This window comes from Saccostrea cucullata, unplaced genomic scaffold (genome assembly GCF_032062105.1).
Source record: "Saccostrea cucullata isolate Sc308-1 unplaced genomic scaffold, CSIRO_AGI_Scuc_v1 ctg3269, whole genome shotgun sequence".
Taxonomy (NCBI): Eukaryota; Metazoa; Mollusca; class Bivalvia; order Ostreida; family Ostreidae; genus Saccostrea; species Saccostrea cuccullata.
In genome coordinates this window covers 21,358-40,956 of record NW_026933359.1, presented here as the reverse complement: position 1 = coordinate 40,956, position 19,599 = coordinate 21,358, and the positions used below count along the sequence as shown (strand labels likewise).

The 19,599-nt window shown below is 34.4% G+C and overlaps 1 long non-coding RNA gene and 1 pseudogene across 1 annotated transcript; both read left to right on the top strand.

Annotated features, from left to right (window-relative positions):
- The first annotated feature begins 523 nt into the window (after positions 1 to 523).
- LOC134238084 (uncharacterized) lies at positions 524 to 2,031 on the top strand. Its single transcript, XR_009985931.1, has 3 exons — positions 524 to 671; positions 923 to 1,015; positions 1,954 to 2,031. It is a non-coding gene; the product is annotated as an uncharacterized LOC134238084 (long non-coding RNA).
- An 8,295-nt stretch (positions 2,032 to 10,326) lies between these two features.
- Positions 10,327 to 12,936, top strand: LOC134238083 (uncharacterized; annotated as a pseudogene).
- Positions 12,937 to 19,599: the final 6,663 nt, after the last annotated feature.

The window sequence follows — 19,599 nt, the reverse complement described above, 5'->3', positions numbered from 1 at the left end:
GCCTCTACATTCTATTGAACTGAATTGTAACGATATATTCGTAATAATTATTGTAACGATAAAATTTTACCGTATTCTGTATGGTAATGCAAAACAGACCATGTACAATTTTAAAAACATGTTTTTTTCGAATAATTATTATTTTATGCATTACCTTTATTCAAAAACGAATTTTTGATTAAGCGGTCATTTTTAGCGGTTATTAAAAATAATGACCGGGTCATTATATCCCACGTGCAATGATTCCTAGGTCAGTATTGCTTTAAACAGTACCATTTGGAGTCATTGTTGTGTTTTAAAGTTTTCTTACCAGCCAATCAAATTCGAGTATTATCAATAGAGGTATAATAATTTGAAAGAATAAATTATTCTTTACATGTATACATAAATAGGTCTTAGTTCATAGTGACTAATAATGATAATAGAAATTCAATGAGAAGCATTGCAATTTGCCGCTGATTAGTTGACTCGCCATGAAAGAACTACCAAACAGTCAATAATTATGCAAATAATTCTGTTTTCACACAGGAATGTTGACGTTTTCCGGTATAGATGTTACACAAGAAGTTTATGCCTGGATAATTGTTCTGGTTTTGCCCGTGAACTCTGCACTCAACCCAATATTTTACACGTTATCAGCTATCATACGGGAAAGAGGCCAAATTATAAAGGTTAACTATAACATATATTTATTGCTATTTAACATTTTTGGCTAGTTTATTTATTTTATTTAATTAAAAAAAGCAAAAATTATATTTTCACGAAAATAAAATGAAATAAGTTACGGGGCATATTAAGTGTTTCAGAGCAATTCCCCCCCCCCTCTCTCTCTCTCTCTCTCTCTCTCTCTCTCTCTCTCTCTCTCTCTCTCTCTCTCTCTCTCTCTCTTGTGGTTACGGTATTATTTTTATCTTTTTCGAAGGTTAAAGAGAACCATTTGCGTAAGGAAAAGGAGTTACGCACCTTGTCTTCGCAAGAAAATGCTCATCTGAAACATCGGTTGTTGACTTTAACGGTAAGATAACATTTAATATTATGTATTTATTGAGAGTATATTTAATTTGCTCTTCTTCCTAGATTTTGCTTTTGGATTTCAGCTGATATCTCGATTAGTCTGCAGAAATTCTATTACATTTTCTCTTGACTTTTGGGTACATCGGTATAAAACTATACAATGTAAAAGTATATTTATTTGTATTGTAAAATATATAGATTTTGATCAATCTGTGCTTCTTGAATTGGTCATAATTTGTTACATAATTTAGCAGAGTTTTATATAATCATCATACATGTATATCATTCATATATTATTCAAACAATCAATAATATGAAATTATGAAGGAAATGTTTCATACTGGTGTGCTTGAAGTTGGAGAACTCGAAACTACTGAAATTGATTGTATATAGGACTGGGTTTTGGCTAGAGATTTGCAATATTTAAACTGTAATTTGAAACATGTTTTAAAGGAAAATTGGAATCGCATTGTTTAGTTGTATTTCCTTCTATTTCATTCAGAATGTACATGGCAAATTAATAATAAAGATATATTCCTGCGTTACGCGTTGACATTAATCTATACAACAGCTTTTGATTTAATGTTTGGCATGATTACAAAAGTTACAAAACAGACCATAATATCGGTGTTATTGCTTATAACCCCTTTTATATTGAATAAGCACAGCATTCCTCCATTTTTTTATTTAAAATTTCAATGCATTTTGCATAATGTTTTTTGAAACGTTGATTATTTTACATTAAAGAAAAAACTTAAACAATACGCCCTGAATGTAAAAAAGTCTGCTTTCTTTATAACCATTGTACACAAGACTATCACATATTTATGTACGCCATGTTGTTTATATTATTACGTTTTCATATCCGACATTTGTGAATCACATTTTGAGTTCCTTATGAAATCATACATGGAACAAATTTCTGTATCTAATTTAAAGGTGAGTGAAAGCAATTTACAGAGAGAAAAGGAGCTATTTGTACAGGAAATAAATAGACTAAAAAGTCGATTAAATTCTTTAACAGTAAGTAGAAATTTTCTTTACCTAAGGCTTGTGTCTGTTGCTGCAAAATGCATGCCCACTTCATTTGATTTTGAACATAAATTGAACTTCATTTGATTTTGAACATAAATTCTGCGCATTATAATTTTAATGAGAGAGATGACATTACATTGCAAATCTCCGAAACTAACTTAAGGACATACGCAAGGAACCTAACCTACTGATAATTATTCAAGATGGTCTAAATTAAAAATTATGGCACCTTCACATGATCATAGACAAAACATCAACATGCAATTCCAGGGGTTCAGAACAGATATCAAATAATGAAAAATCTTGCAGTTTTTAAAGAAAAATATACAAAATTTACTAAACACCAATGCATATTTTTTTAAACAAAATTTTATCTCGATCTATGTTCGGATAAAACATCGTGATTGAGACCATGAAATGTCTTTCAAATTCTTTTTCTATTTAATCCGTTAAAATAAAATTAAACTTTCATGTTGCTAAAGTCACAGAATATCACAAAGCATACAATCTAGTCTCAATAAACTGTATGCGTGTACGTTTATAATATCTGCATGTACAGACGTAAACTGTAGGTGTATTCAACTCAAAATGGAAAAGATTTATTTTTATCTTGTTTATTTATTATTTATTTCTCCTTGACCGTGATGATAACTTCATTTATTTATTGATTGTTTTTGTGCTTTTAGTTAAATATAGAAGATTTTTATATGCATGAATATAATACTGTAAATATGGTATATTTGGCGTGTATGATATTTGGCGGAAATTCATTTTTCAGCAAGTCAGTGTAGATTTGATTTAGCTCTATCTGAATGTACTAGATATGAATGCATGATAAACAAGACATTTGGCTATGTACTAGATTCAGCGGCCTCTGCTTTCCGCTAAAATCGCAAAATAGAATACACCGTTAAATGTAATACGTTTACGTCGCACAATAGTTTTGGACTTAGAAAAATAATATTTTTCTCATTACTATCATTAAAAAATGATAAGGTGATTGAGATGTCTAGCTTTTCTCATATAATGAATTAGTGATTAATGTCTAAACTTTATCCTTAACTGATAAAAATGATACACTCAGGGCCTTAAAAGTAGTTTTTTTATTTATATTAATTACCACGAAAGCTTTGAACCATACTTTTCAATAGATATTATTTGTAACACTAACTCTTGTTTTTTCTGATTTTAGTCAACAGGAGACACATCAGAAAGTGGAATATCCCTAGAAGCCGAAAGACTGTGAATGAACAATGTGTTTTTGGACCTTATATTCTTTCAGTTAGGGATTTCTTTTGGTTGGACATTTGATATCAATATGTATCACAGTGACGAGGGCAAGGATTTTATTATATGTTGAAAAAATGAAAATTACATTCTATTCTTAAATTACTAAAAAGAAAGAATGGACTTGGAATGAAATGGAAAGAGCAGTAGACGTTTAGAATTAATACAAACAATCATACCTTCTAAACTTAATAAATTTTATGTATCTTTGTTTAGATACCATCGAGTTTGACACTTCTGTATCTTATCATATCAAGATATTTTATTAGAAAAAGATGGAAAAATAACCAAACAACAAAACTTCGTGATAAACGTGGTGACGTTATTTTTTCAATTGTCAACTTATTTGTTTAGCTATCAATCTGATTAAAATACAGTTTTCTACATAGCGCAAAGCGCAGAGAGCGTCATCATTTTGTAAGCTCAATGGGCGATATAATGACTTTGTCATCAAATACAATTTATCATTGAGTCAAATGCTGACTGACGTTTTTCATACTAATTGTTAGTCTATTATTTATACACTGAATTGACGATGGATATTTACGTTATTTCTTGATCATGACAAGAAGCACATGGCAGGTGTGACCGGTCAGCAGGGGATGCTCACTCCTCCATGGCAACTGATCTCATCTCTGATGTTTTGGAGGTCCGTGTTTTCTCTGCTCCAATTTTGTATTGTTTTTTGGACTTTGAGATTGAATACTGTTCGTTATCTCCATATCCTTCATGCAAAACTTTCAATTAACATGAATTAAACAAATAAGGGAAAAGTGAGTTTAAATGCATTCAAAAATAGCTTAAAATTCATCAATATTTAAAAAAAAAACGGCTTATACAATTCTGTCTAGCAAACACATAATGAACTTTACCTCCCATGTGGTGCGAATGCCTGATAAGTAAAAATAATCTGCTTAATTAATTAGCTCAGTAATAAGTTTGTTGTTCTAAATGTAAAAGAAATGATTGTTGTACAATGTTAGGAAATATTTATAAATACATGTATGAATACTTTAGGATTGTGTAAACTTCAAAACTTTATAACTTCAATGCACTCATTTTCTTCATCTTAATTTCAGCAAGATATTTAAAACTAAATAAATTTCATTTAGTATTATTTTTTTTACATAAATTACTTACAGCTTTCATAGAAATCTCATAAAAGATATTCACTCTCTCATACTGCCTTACATTCAAACATTTACACAAAGTAGGTAAAGAAGAAAAAAATAAAGAAATTGCATGTGTAAACCTAAATTAAACCCTAACCCCATAATAGCATATCACTTAATCCAGATATAGTCATTTTAATAAAACTTGAATCAGCTCAACAACTTCACATTATATCTCAAAACACTCTCCAAAGCAGCAACAAGGATGTTTGGGTAAGAAAACCAGAATACAATAAAATTCCCTCCTAAAAATCATGTGACCACCAGTCCAAAATGATTACTCACTAAGAACATCTACATGTATAAATAGTTACAGATCTACAGGTAAACTCTAAAGATAGATAACTGATACCTTACCTGTCAGACTGTAAATAATAAAATAACAGAACGCATACATTTATAGTGTAAATAAAATAAAACCTCATTTAAATCTTTATTTACTTATTTCAAGTTAAGCTCTGAAAATAATGCATTTTTTAATTAGTCAAAGAGAATTCCTGAAAATATTTTTCTAAAAGCATAAAATTTCACGCTATTGCAGACTCCCCGTGCTGGAAAATGATGTCTCGGCATTTGACATCTGATCTGTTATTAAAACAAGATACTTACTTATTTAGAAGATAAAATTTCGAGAATGGTACGGAAAGTTTCTTTCTGAATAGAAAACACATAAGTATTAGAAACTAAAGAAGTAATGCATGAAGCTTTTTTCCCAATCTTCTTTTTGAGTAGGTGGTACATGTACTCCAGATCAGATTTATTTAATACGTAATCTCCTGTTTGGTAACGGACAAGTAACTTCCATTCACCAGTAGATCTTCTCAAAGCAATTCCTGTTTCTTGAGATGTCATGCACTGCCTCTGGAATACGCTCTTGAGCGATCTCTCCTTCTTTACCTGCGCTCGCTCCGTGATCGGGAGGTCGTGAGTTCGTATCTCGGCCGCGACTGACCTTGTCGTTAACATGGGTAGCAACTGTTCCTTCGCCATGCGCTCGGCACTTTGAAGTGAAAGTTGCGGGTCCTTCGGATGAGACCTTAAAAACCGAGGCCCCGTGTCAGCGGCAGGCGTTGGCACGATAAAGATCCCTCACTGCTCAATGGCCCTGAGTGCCGAGTAAAGGTCAAAATTTGAAGCCCTTCACCGGCATACGGTGACGTCTCCATATGAGTGAAAAATTCTCGAGAGGGACGTTAAACAATATACAATCAATCAATCAATCAATCTTTTCCTGCGCTAGTTAACAAATAGTCAATATAATTAGTCCAATGAGCTACAAAAGTTCCTCAGCAGTCACTGGACCACTTTTCCCTGGCCCGTCCTCACCTTATTGCTACCCTTCATTCAATCTCATCCATGGAATCACCCTGGGTTCGAATTCGTCTTGACTGGTTTTACTCTGTTGCTCGCAGATCGTCTGCAACTCTTTTTATTACAGACTTAGCCTTAACTTTTCTTGGAGCTGGTTTTGTTGGTGCTGGTGCATCGTTCAAAACACCGACTGGCAATAGTGGTTTCGGTGCAGTGTAAGATTGTGGTCTTCATTATTTTCCTTTATGACAGAGAAAACGGGGATGTATATCCATTTGACTGACGTCGACCAATAACAATACAGGGTCCCTGCTCCCGTCTGTTGTAACGTTATAAAAATTAGAGAATTGCCATTAGTTATTCAAAAAGTGCATTAAAATAAAAAGAAAATTAAAATATAATATCATGAGAGAAAATGTCCCACTATCAGCTTATACCTTTGTTGTACACATTTTGTACCCTAAATATGACTGAAATTAAGCATTTTCGTTCAATTTACTAAAGGATTAAACGTTCTTTTAGAAAAATTTATAGATGTGTAAATTCTTGACATTTCAAAAATTAAATAAAAGTTCGAAGCTGTGTTTATATTTTTAAAAATTAATTTTATACCGTATGCGGGACCCCTCACTGGAATTTGCCGAACCTGTAGTAATACATCATATGGAAAATAATTTCTAAGTGCTTAAACGCTCACAGAAATTTAATAATCAAACACTAACAAAAACATAATTAACCTTAACTGTATAATATATGCAATAAACAAGTTATTCACTAATTGTCGTATGATACTGTTTACAGCGCTAGTTAAAGTGAAAGTGGTGGTGTCTGCATGAAGACACAGCGTGCTCCAAATCCGACAAATTATGCCTAGGTCACATTTCCCGGCCGGTAACCGGTGGTAATCGTTGATAATCCCTGTTGTTAACGATGCCCTGACATCGGTCCACATCGGCCTAGTAGTTTTACAGAATCAGTCACATTATCCAGCGATGGGTATTCGATGGGCAACCAATGCCTTTTAAGAAAAAAATGCCGTGGTTTCCGGTCGGAATTTCAAAGGCCCAGCGAAGCATTGCTAATCATAAAACGATGTTCCAGGATAATCGGCCGATGTATATTACATCGCTTATACATTGGTGAACATTGTTCGAACATCGATTGACTACGGGTTAGACATCACTCAACCCCCCCCCCCCTCCCCCAATGACCTCAGATTCAACGGATATTGGACGATGCTCGGCCATACATCGGCCGATCCGTGAAAGATGTGTTAATGATGGGTTGCCGATAAGGAGCGATGTGAGGCATCGCTGAATTTTAACTACGAATTATGTCCTACCGATGCCCAAACGATTCGCAAAATGACCTCAGTCACCTTCCGAACACAAGTGGTGCCTGGCCGGCAACCACGCCATTTTCATCAAAAAACGCATCGATTTCTCATCGTATACCCCATCGCTGGATAATGTGACTGATACTTTAATGGATTCCCTGCTTATTTGAGACTGATTGTTGACTGTGTTTAAGTGGACGTAATCAGACTTAAAGGTAAGACTTTTTTCATGTTTGGGTTTTTTTTTTTTTTTTGCTTGCAACATTACGAAGAACAAAAGTGAAGACATGCTTCTGTACTGTGCTCGAGCGACAGAATTACGGTTTCAGTGATTCTTCGAGCAAGGACGTAGCACCCGGGGGGCCAGGTGGGGGGAGAGGGGGGGTGGCTGGCCTCCGACTTTTTCCCCAACATTGCCTTTACTATAGAAAATGTTTATTGAAAGCATGGTTGACCCCTCCCCCACCCACTTTTTACCATAGTATAGTGATGTCAAGGAATTGTAGGAAAATGAAAGAAAAAAATTGGAAGTGAAAGGAAATTGGCTTTGAAAATAATTTAGCCACTAAATGAACATTTTGAATAGCAAAAGGTATGTTTGGAAAAAGAGTGGGGGATCCCCCTGTCCCCTTACCCTTTTGCGATGTTCGATTTGCAAATATCTGGCATAAATATGACATATTTCTTGGGCTCAACTGAGGTGATTGCACAATCTTTACCATACTGAAAAAGGATTCGGATTATTCTCCACGTAAAGCATGTCTTGCACATTCATTAAAGAGTGACACAGCTGCTGGATCAATCTTTTCGAGGGATTTTACAGAATATATTGATGTTCCCAAGGCGTACATTCTCTTGTCCTGGGCCTTCTCGCACTTGCCATCTTCATCACCTTTGTAGTTCTTCTGATGCGTTTCATGGTTTATAGATACAGTTAGCTGGTGACGAAACTCGCGGCCCCTGCTTACAAACAAAATGAATTGTTAGTAAATAACAGATGCGAAATCTGAGGGCAACAGGGTTATATATACTGGTTGAATTTTGCAAGACCTTCTTTTGGTATGATAGGACGATGCTAGGTTGATCTCTTGACAGGCTTTGACGCGAATTAAATTTGATTTTAAAACAAAACAGCGCTCTAGCAGTTTTGAACCTTTTTTTACTACGTCAATTTCTCTTTTGTCTTTAAAGTGCCTATTTATTGCAGCTCGTGCGTTTTTCATTGAGTTTTTGTGATATTCTTGTGCTTGTTCATCGCCTTTTTGTTTTTGATAGTTTTATGAAATTTTTTGGCTTGGCTTCTGCGTAAAACTTCCTTAAGCCTTCAATAAGGGTGCTTGCTTCAACAACCTGTAGGTCATGTGTTTCGATATTTTTATATTATTTGGATACATTTATACATCAATTTACAAGTACAATACACAGTTTAAGCATTTGTTATTTTGTTATTGGTGTATGTTTGTTTAAAAATATCACAACTTTATTTGATATCTATTTTATATTCTCACATATTTTAAATATACACTTTTATACAGGTTTTTATTAGTTTTGTTTTATTTTTAAAATCTCTTTACATGTTGTTGATTCGTTCTATAATCATATCCTATATTTGGCATGATCATGTTTTGATTGTTACTCAAAATGTTAAAAATGACCATTGCTGTGTATAGATATGTGATATAGCTGCTGAATGAACACAACAGCATCAAAGTTAGAATTATCAACACTGAAGCCAATTTTCCATTTTGTTTTCCTTATGTTGGCATCTGAGTACTGGTTTTTCTCTATTTTTTGTAAATCTTTTTTATCTGAAAGTCATTTTTAAATCTATAATTTTCTTCATTTGGGGCATCTTTATATGAAACAGGATTTTTGAATGGGTTCTGGTTCTGTCATTGTGACATTTGATTCACAGTGCTCCTCTGCCTCGTTCTTCTGCTGTAATGCCTACAGCAGCATATCATCAAAAACCTCTACATTTTCTTATAGGGCCTTCAGAAGTGATAAAGCGTCCGAGTCACCAAGTATTCCCCTTACCAAACTGATATGTTTGCTGCAGGCCTGCAGCAAGTCTGCTGCAAGCTTGCAGCAAACAAAAATTGTTCGCAGGGAGAAAATTTTCTTGTGTGCAGATGATTGCCGCTAGCTGCGATCTTGCGGCAAACATTGCAGCAATTGCTTCAGGCTTGCAGCAAATTTGCAGGATCCCAACATGTTTGCAGGAACATTGCAAGAAACATACACGTCAATTTAATGTTTGCAGCAAGTTCACAGGAAACATTTCATTATTCGAATGTTTGCAGGAAGTTCGCAAGAACATTAAACAAGTCAAATCAGCCAATGAAATGCAGATGGTACAGGGGTCAACATATAACTGGCAATTTTGAGATGTTTGAATTGAAGTTGTACACGTTTCGGCATTTTGTTAGATAAATACAGGTTTTGAATGATTAAAAGTGCCAAACTCTGGATGTAAATGTTCATTGACATCCATGATATCTAACTGGTAAGAAATGATTTTGATTTATTTTGATATTTGAAAGAATATTTCTTAACATAGGTCGCGGGCTTGCTGACGTCAATAAAACTGGGTACGCAATTTATATGATTTGGGCGACTTTCTTGTGCACATCTGATTATGACGTCACGGTGAGAAAGGGAAAAATTCAGTACATTATCTAGCTATAACTTTTGTTGAAATTGGTAATTTAGTATAACAGTACACATAGAACATGCTGAAGTTATAAAAATAATGAAGGCTCATTTTGATTCGAATGACCATCACTGAAAGGGTTAGAAAGCGTTTCATTATGTGTTATCAATCGTATCTTCTCGGGTTTATTCTGAGAGCACATGTACTTGTTTCGGAAATGAATTTTAACCCTTGTATCATGTATGATTTATAAATATTAAATACATGTATTAAATGTGTATAATTATAAAACAGATTATCTAACTCCGAATTACACTCGATACCCCTCCTCAGAAACGCACTCATTTTAGTGTACACTTTCAGTGGAAATGCAATATAACAAACTGTTTATTACCATTGTCTTCTACGATGATTCATTTACATAACCATATATGGCATCATTTGCATGCATGTCTTTGTTTTCATTTATCTCCGTAAACAGCGTCAAAACTCTGCTCACCGACGGAAAGTCAAACTCAATGACGCTTGATTTCTATCGGTGGTTAACTGTGCGTTTGAATCCTACCGTGAACGATGGCGTCGCGCTACATCACTTGGACGGTACCTCAATTAAAAAAGGAATTGATGCACAGGGATGCAGCTACGCACGGGAGAAAAACTGATCTGATTAAAAGGTATACGCTTGAGATCAATATTTTCACTCAAAAATTAATTAGTTCATAGAAAATTTCCTATAGAAATACAAAACAGTGTTCGTCCAGTTTATGTTGACCTACGTAACAAATTCAACCTTGTCATCAGTTAGACATCACTTAGTTTTCCTATACATATATGATTGAATTCGATTGCAATGGTATTTGTATACATGTATAGTTTTGTTTTATAAAGTAAAACACTTGATCATAGCTCATCTATGGTATTTATCTGCAGTCGAACCGATTTTATAAAGTGTAGATAGGCATCAGCATTCAACCAAGAATGTGGTTTTCGGCATGTGATAATCTAGTGGGGACCATCCGACCGGTTTCATTCATTTTTTAAAATTGTATTCACATTATAAGGTTACCCAGATAAACACATATATATCTTAGAACCCCCTACCCTCCCCATGTTGAAGGTTGAAAAATACAATTTATCACCATATTAGGCCTATACAGTCAAATTATAAATGTTTCAAAATTAAAGAGCAATGAATCAGATTATACTACAACTTAGAAATTTGGACAGTTTTACTTTATAAACTGAAAGTTAAAAAAAGAATGAAAATTGAGGTCAATTTTATGCTCTAGGCCTATTTTTCAAGAATTTAGAAAAAAAATGTCTCCGTTATTATTCCATACGTCAGCTTGCCGTAGGCCGGTTCACCTGCTTCCTGTGTAATAATCCAATATATTGGTATTTTTCCCTATTTTTATAGACATATATATATATATATATATACAGTTTTTTAGTTTGTTCTAACTTATGATATAATCTGAAGGCCATTTTCATCCAAATATTTGTATTATGATTAATTCTAAATTCCAACAATAATTTATATCCAGGCTTGAGTCCTATGATAAGAACAAGAACTTTTTACCACTGCCTGTTCTTCTGTCAGAACCTCTGGATGTGAACTGGCCATCCACTGGATTTCAATAATTGAAGCCAGATCACCAGGGACTTTTACCTAGTGTAACAAGGGACCAAACAGAAGCCTACTTTCTTCACCGCCTTGCAGGTTTCATAACTTTGAATATATAATATACATGTACTAAATTCAGAGTAGTATGATCCTATGTTGAAAAAATATGTTTTTTTTATCTATCATCTCTCATTATACATGTACCCCCACTCCTAAGGAAAGAGGGGTAATACATGTACTTATACTGTGATATAATCCTTGTGTGTCTGTCTGAGTGTCAGTTGTGTCTGTCCTTAACAAATTTTTCTCAGCACAACTACTTTGTTAAATTGCAGAATTGATGATAGAAATTTTAGTACTCTTTGCTAGGCATGCCATATAGTGGCACTGGATTTATTTTTGTATGCATTTGAAATACAAGAAGGGCAATGTTTGAAACTCCCTGTAAAATTACCCAGACAGTAGACATGCAGGGCTGATTGCTAGTGAAAGTTGTCAGACCTGTCGAAAATGTACTAGCCCCCCAAAAATGAGCCTTTTCTGAGTTCATTTAAGCAATAATGTGAATGGGGCCAGCTCCCTATAAATTTGATCCCATACCTATACGCTGATGAATTCTACCCATTTTCTTGCTACTCTTTGTATGGAAATATTTAGTTGATTTGAGAGACTTAATTTATCAAATATCTGAATTTTAATTTATGGAAAAATTTTACACATCTAGTCGGGCGTCAATACCTGCAAATCTTTTTGCCCCTTACAAAATTTGTGCGTCCCGGTCGGTCAGGCGCACAGTTATTTCAAACAATTAACACAGAAGAGATGGTAAATTAACATTAGAGCAGGGATATCATGAGTGAGCATTAATGGTTTCCTCAAAGACTTCTTGTTTTTAATGCAATGAACTTTAGTAATGAAATTAATATGTATTTATTTTTGTAGGTGATAATTACTCGGCAAGAAACATAAAGGCCATTAAGAATGGTGAATTGCTGTACGATTCCAAGAGAATCCTTGCATGTTCTGTGCTCATTCAGGCCGACATATTTTTTACAGGAATAGTCAGTGCAGCAATGAAAAATAAGGTCAGTTGAACATTTACTTAGACTCAGCAAGAAATTTAATCTATACCTGTTTTTTTTTTTTTTCAAATGTCTATACTTATCATTTTATTCCAGATAGAAAGTCCATTTTGTAATTTGTAATACATGATTCTTTGTATTTTTATGAATTGGGCAAATACCATGTATGTATTTTTATCAATCAGGTGACATACAACTACAAGCTTCGACTAGAAAAGCAATCTGGAGATATTTTAAGTTCCCACTGTGAATGTCCTGCTGGTAAGGGCCCAAACGGAACATGTAAGCAACTAGCAGCAGTGATGGTGATGCTGGAGAAGTTCACTGGGTTAGGAGAACTGACTGGCATTGAGAAAACATGCACAGAGAACCTAATGATTGTGACTTCCCATAAAGGTTTACATTTATATATTGATTTATAGTTATTTTTTGAGTTATTATACCCCTGGTAATCTTCAATATGCTTTTTGATAAATTATTACAAGATTTGATATTTAACATGAAGTGGTCACGCATCCAAGGGTTTAACAGGCTCAACATTTCTAAACTTGCCTGAAATAGAGGGATAGTTTACTGCATCACTAGAGAGCTAGCTTACTACATTGTAGCAAGGCAGTATAAGTTCCCTATATACTTTCTGCTACAATATTTAGCTTTAGTCTGGGTGTACCTATAACATAAATAACACAGAATATGAATTTGAAGAATGTATTGTGGTTTTACCTATCATTTAAAAAATTTCAACTTGACATTTTTTTTAAAGGATCACCAGTAAAGGTAGAGCATCTTTCACGAAAACGTAAGTCAGAGTCAATATTAGATGATCCCCGTCCAGAGAAGAGGAGGAATATGGAAGGTTTTGAGGACAGGGTGAGGAACATACTCATCAATTATACCGCAAAATCGTCGGCAGATATTGCCTATCGCTACTTATTCAAAGGAGCTGATTTGAAGGTAAATGTAATAAAACTAGAGGTACTGTGAGCAATTAGCTCACTAAATAATACCCCCTGCCTCCCATATGAATATAGTGGAAGTATCCATGATTTGGTCTGGAAAATCTAAAATATATGTCAGATCAAAATGTAATATAGGAGATGCACAATGGCAATCTGTAATAAAGATTCTGACAAAGTTTTATTAAATTTCCTTTAGTGGTATGAGAGGAGTTGCGTATAAGAGATGGGTACCCCTAAAGTGTAACAGATGGACGGACGTACAGACGGATGAACATACCGATTTCTATATACCCTCCCACTTTTCAAGCGGGGGGTATAATGAAAACACCTTTGGTCCCACGTTCATTTGTGTGAAGCGGTATCAAATCTATAAACAGGTTGATCACAAAACTGCTACTTATTTAAGGCACTACCGGGGTAATACTAAATAATGAAACAAAATCTAAATTAAATACATTTTTTCAGCGGCATTGACCTCTTGTAAATAACCACAGGCACGTAGGAGATGACCCCCTTCCTCCTTTCCATTTTTGCTCACCTGAGCCGAAGGCTCAAGTGAGCTTTTCTGATCAAAATTTGTCCGTCGTCTGTCGTTGTCGTTGTTGGCATTGTCGGCGTTGTCGTTGTAAACTTTTCACATTTTCATCTTCTTCTCAAGAACCACTGGGCCAATTTCAACCAAACTTGGCACAAAGTATCCCTGGGTGAAAGGGATTCAAGCAGGTTCAAATGAAGGGCCACGCCCTCTTCCAAGGGGAGATAATTATGAATTAGTGAAAAATTAATAGCATTTTTGAAAAAAAAATCTTCTTCTCAAGAACCACTGGGCCAGGAAAAATGAAACTCATGTGGAATCATCCTCAGGTAGTGTAGATTCAAGTTTGTTCAAATCATGACCCCCGGGGCTAGGGTGGGGCCAAAATGGCCGACCAAAGTTTTACATAGGAATATATAGGAAAAATCTTTAAAAATCTTCTTCTTAAGAACCACTGGGCCAGGAAAGATGAAACTCGATGTTTAGCAGAAAGTGAGCTTTTCTGATCACATTTTGTCCGTCGTCCGTCCGTCTGTCCGTCCGTCCGTCTGTCTGTCCGTCTGTAAACTTTTCACATTTTCGACTTCTTCTCAAAAACCACTGGGCCAATTTTGACCAAACTTGGTACAAAGCATCCTTGGGTGAAGGGAAATTTAAATTGTTAAAATGAAGGGACATATCCCCTCGCAAAGGGAGATAATCAAGAAAAGGCAAAAATAGGGTTGGGTCATTAAAAAATCTTCTTCTCAAAGACCACTGAACCAGTAAAGCTGAAACTTATGTGGAAGCATCTTGGGGTAGTGTAGATTCTAAATTGTTCAAATCATGACCCCCGGGGGAAGGTCGGGGCCACAATGGGGAATCAAAATTTTTTATAGAAATATATAGGAAAAATCTTTGAAAATCTTTTTCTCAAGAACCACTGGGCCAGAAAAGCTGAAACTTATGTGGAAGCATCCTGGTATAGTGTAGATTCTAAATTGTTCAAATCATGACCCCCAGGGGAAGGGCGGGGCCACAATGGGGATCAAAGTTTTATATAGAAATATTTAAAAAAAAATCTTTGAAAATCTTTTTCTCAAGAACCACTGGGCCAGAAAAGCTGAAACTTATGTGGAAGCATCCTGGTATAATGTTGATTCTAAATTCTTCAAATAATGACCCCCTGGGAAAGGGCGGGGCCACAATGGGGAATCAAAGTTTTACATAGAAATATATAGGAAAAATCTTTGAAAATCTTCTTCTCAAGAACCACTGGGCCAGAAAAAGTGAAGCTTATGTGGAAGCATTCTGGGGTAGTGTAAATTCCAAATTGTAGGAATCATGACCCCCAGGGGAAGGGCGGGCCATTATAGGGAATCAAAGTTTTACATAAAAATAAATAAAGAAATAAAAATCTTTGAAAATCTTCTTCTCAGGAACCACTGGGCCAAAAAAGCTGAAACATGTGTGCCCATGGAAGGATCATGGGGTAGTGTAGATTTCAAAATGTCTAAATTATGATCAGTGGGGTAGGGTGGGGATGCATTATGTATAACAAGGGGAAAATCTGGTAAAGAACAGAATGGTCAACGCTTCTCAGGTGAGCGATGTGGCCCATGGGCCTCTTGTTTTTTCTATCCTTATACGTATAAGCATAAAATAAAATCAAGTTAAGATTTATTTTAGTTATTCGCTGCCTCTTTGTAAACTTAAACAAAAACATTTTCAATATAAACACGGAATGCATTAATACTAGTCTTATGCTCGAGTGGATAATTGGCGGAAATTGATTCATAAGAAGTTATTGTTGATTTGATAGCCTTGCTGAATTTTCTAAAGAAAAAGGATATATACAAAGCGTAAAAAACATATTTCGGGGTTGGGGATTGGGGATGTTAGTAGTCCTTGACTTCTAAATTATCTTCATACCTACGACTTTTCAAACCAACTGAAACTGAGATCACAGATCTGCGATGTCAACGGGGATGGGGAGTCTGTCTTTTCCAGAAGGGAATACAAGGTCACTTTTATTTTGCAAATCCGCGCATGAATAAAAAAGAAAGAAACGGTAAGAAATAAACAGATAAAGAAAAAAAAATAAAGGACTGATTGTTGGTTTACGCCTTTTACATGCATTTTCACTAGCTTAAAGGGAAAATTAATGTCTAATAATTATTTAATGTCTAATAATTATTTTATTGAATTATCATGATACAGGTCGTTTGAAAGCAGATATACGTGAATTTCATTTTTCTTAAAATCCGTTTAATTTTTTTTTTTGCTCTGTATACCGTATCGATATTCACGACGTCAAGCGTGGCGTCGCGATATTTTATGACATTGTTCCTAAAAATGCCACATTTTTTATTTAAAAGCAATTATCTACAATTAAATTACGAAAAATTGAACCCGAAGACATCTTAATTTTTTCACATAGATTTATTTCAAATCAGTTCTATTTTTAAATACCAAAGGATAAACAAATTCGTCTGCACGATTTAAAAGTTACTGATATTTTTCTAATCAAAACTTTGCCTGAAAACAAGCTAAAAACGACGTTTTTCCTATACAATTCAATAGAATACCGTTGAAAATGTATCTACAACAATGACATCTTTGGAATTCAATTACACAAAAACGGTGCAGACAAATTTTATAAAATTTTCAGAGAATGAAAATCAAAGGTAGAGAAATCATATAGGTATTTTCATGGTATGTTTTCGAACACTTTTAAAAGCCCTGTAAACCCGCGACCTACGTGAAAGCACGTTTGCGTAGCTTATGTAAACGCTAGGTCAAATCTAAATCTGTTTATTATATGAATTTCATTCCTCTTTTTAATATCACATATGAATACTTTTTAAATGTATTAATGGACCCAAATCAGTTAAATGTTTTCAAATTAATTAGTAACTGTATAATCAAGGTAATATTCAATTTAAAATTATATGTGAACTTCTTAAAGTTATATTCATATACTAGTAAAAAGATATCATGCACATTGATTTTAAAAATGTATGAAAACTGTATATAGGAACATAAAGAGAGCCTATCAAATCTTCATAAAATTGCATCATTTTAGAAACATGTGGTGGATTTTCTCTAAAATTAACAGATTTAGGTCAGGACAAAAGCTTTCTGCGAACTGGCTGCTTGTACACAGGAATGTGCAAAACCATAAAGAAATCGTTTTCTGCAAGTTAGCAGCAATGTTTGCAGCAAGGTTTCTATGTTTGGAAAATCCAGTGCTTGCTGCAGACTTGCAGCAAACCTCATTTGCATGGTAAAATGTTTGCAGCAAGCTTGCTGCAGACTTGCCGCTAACTGCCGCAAACACCAAGGTTTTGTATAGACTGTCATGCTTTCTTTGGTTACAATGATGCAATGTGTACTGCAAGCTTGCAGCAATGTTTGCTGCAGACTTGCAGCAAATAATTGCAGGAAGGCAATATCATGCACTTTGATTTTAAAAATGTATGAAAACTTTGTATAGGAACATAAAGAGAGCCTATCAAATCTTCATAAAATTGCATCATTTCAGAAACATGTGGTGGATTTTCTCTAAAATTAACAGATTTAGGTCAGGACAAAAGCTTTCTGCGAACTGGCTGCTTGTACACAGGAATGTGCAAAACCATAAGGAAATCGTTTTCTGAAAGTTAGCAACAATGTTTGCAGCAAGGTTTCCATATTTGGAAAATCTAATGTTTGCAGACTTGCAGCAAACCTCATTTGCGTGGTAAAATGTTTGCAGCAAGCTTGCTGTAGACTTGCCGCTAACTGCCGCAAACACCAAGGTTTTGTATAGACTGTCATGCTTTCTTTGGCTACAATGAAGCAATATCTACTGCAAGCTTGCAGCAATGTTTGCTGCAGACTTGCAGCAAATATTTGCAGGAAGGCAATATTTTCGGTAAGTGTTCCCGTTGTATAAAAAATTGAAAGTTTTTCAGAAGCCTTTCAAATGTTACTTCACTATTTGAAGATTCCATATGCAAAGCTTTAGATTCTAAATCTACTAGCTGCCAGTGCCAAAGCCTACCCTTCCCCCTTCATGGGTATTCCAAGCGGATATATATCAACTGGTATATACCAGTAATATTTACAGATATGTTAGATTTAACTTCTGGTATCCATAATCAGAGCAGATACAAATTTTGTATTTAAAATTGTGATATTAAAAAAAAACAACCTGTAAAATTCCATTATTACCAACAATGAATTTTTCACAACAATTTACCATAACATATTGTCGGCCATATTGTAAACATTAAATATGGGTCAAAAAAGTAGTTCCTGCTTTCAATATTTTTATCGAAGTGTAAAAATTTATGCGCGTAGCTTATAAATAAATCAGAAGTCTCGATTATCGAATATAAATATAATGAGATTGGAATTATAACATAATAATTCGGTACATGATATAATTCTATGGAACTTGTGTTTTTGCTGCCGAAATATTAGACCAGGCGAAAACTGAATGCTAACATAATCTCCATTTTAGAGATATGGCGCCATCCCGTGAGACGCAGAAACCGCGTACATCGAGTGACACATCATCGAAGTTGGAGCCCAAATGACTGAACTTTTCAAATATACCGATTAACAAGGCTCTAGGGAAACTAAATTATAGTGCAATACTTCATTATAATTCAAGGTATTTGCCTAATTACCTTACTTTATTTTTTTTAAGATAAAAATCTACTGAAGGTTATAATTTTCGTACAGAATTTTAGCTGTAACAGTTTAGGTCTAAATTCGAAAACTTTGATAACCCGGCCAAAAGTAAGCTGAGATGTTTGAGAAATGGGAGCAACATTACGTGTTGTTCCTAAATTTTGGAAATTGCCTGATAGCATCTGTATAATTATCAAATCAAAAACTATTAAGAATAATATTCTACATCTATTTCAGTATGTGTAAATTAGTTTAAATTAATGTTACTGTTCTTAAAACAAAAGAGTCTTTAATTAACTTTTCTAGTAAAGGCAATTACCTTGTTGTGTTTATATATTGATCTATTTATAATCAAAAATTCCACAGATTATTTTAGGACATCTATAAATAGATCACACCTGCAAATAAAACCATATATGCGCATTTCTAAATTATGATGCAATTTATTTCAACGCTAAAGGTCTTAAAAGGTAGACAAGGTAGGTTAAAATCTTCCTTATATAAATACATTAACGATAAAACGTATCATTATTTAAAATTTAAACGTGTAAAGTAAAAATAATGCATTCAAATTCCAAAAATAATACATTCCAGTTTGCATCAATCAATCATGTCATTGTCAATTAAAAGTTAACACAGACCTGCATCCATACTTACTTTGCTGGTTATATATTTGTTTATCAATGCTTGTTCTGATTAGTTTACAAACTAGATACGATCTCGTTGCGAGCAACGAGTGGGTCTTCCGTCCGATTCTTGATAAGATGAGATAAGATTTTGATTGAGATTTTCATTCTAAAATAATGATTTTTCCTAATCTCTAAAAGGACATTGAACATTAAAGACGTTTAAAAAATCGACTTTTGGCCCCTCAGGGCCCCAAACATTAGGGATCAACCCTTTTTTCTTCATATCATCTGTAAGCTATCATG